We start from the raw sequence: 734 nt of genomic DNA, 5'->3' as shown, positions 1-734 counted from the left end.
CTTTCAAGTACGAGGATCGTATTGCCTAAAGAGCTTGCACATGCAATGTACAGATTCCATAATCTGGCTAAAATATTAGTTAATACATTTGAATTATATGTAACTCAAAATGTTGTTTTTGTTGCATCCAAAAATTATTACTTAATATCTCATTTGTCATATTATTTATATTTTTACGAAATTGGGCTATGGTTGTGATCACGGAGTATGCGCGTGCTGTAGTTGTGACGTTATCATTGTTTACAAGATATTGAAAATTCCCGACCCTTGACTCCGTCTGTCCCCACTTGCCATGCCTTTTTTTGTTACATTTTAGATATACAAACAAGCAACCAGATAAAAACCCTAAAGAAGTAAAGACCATTGGCATAAGGGGAATATTCTACATCAGAGCACGATAATAAAATAACACCGTGTAACTGTCGTGCGCGGGGAAATAGTAGTCACCGTGCGCGCGGTTTTCCCGGTGTGACCGCGCCTCTAGCTTTTTTTTCTACTCATTGAATGCACTTATCACTCAAGAGCCAGGGGAAAATCTAATAACAATTTATTTTACTTTGGTCGATCCCATTATAATATAATCGGGAAAAAAAACACCAACTTCAAGTACAAGAAGAAGCGGGAAGCACAAGTCATCCAACCCCCTGGGGAGGCCCGCCCTTTTTAAAGTAGAATAAAATGAAATAGGGAAATGAAAATGCTTAAAGTCACATATAAAGTGGTAACAAAAAGTA

Source organism: Penaeus monodon, chromosome 21 (genome assembly GCF_015228065.2).
Source record: "Penaeus monodon isolate SGIC_2016 chromosome 21, NSTDA_Pmon_1, whole genome shotgun sequence".
NCBI lineage: Eukaryota > Metazoa > Arthropoda > Malacostraca > Decapoda > Penaeidae > Penaeus > Penaeus monodon.
This window is presented reverse-complemented; position numbering follows the sequence as displayed.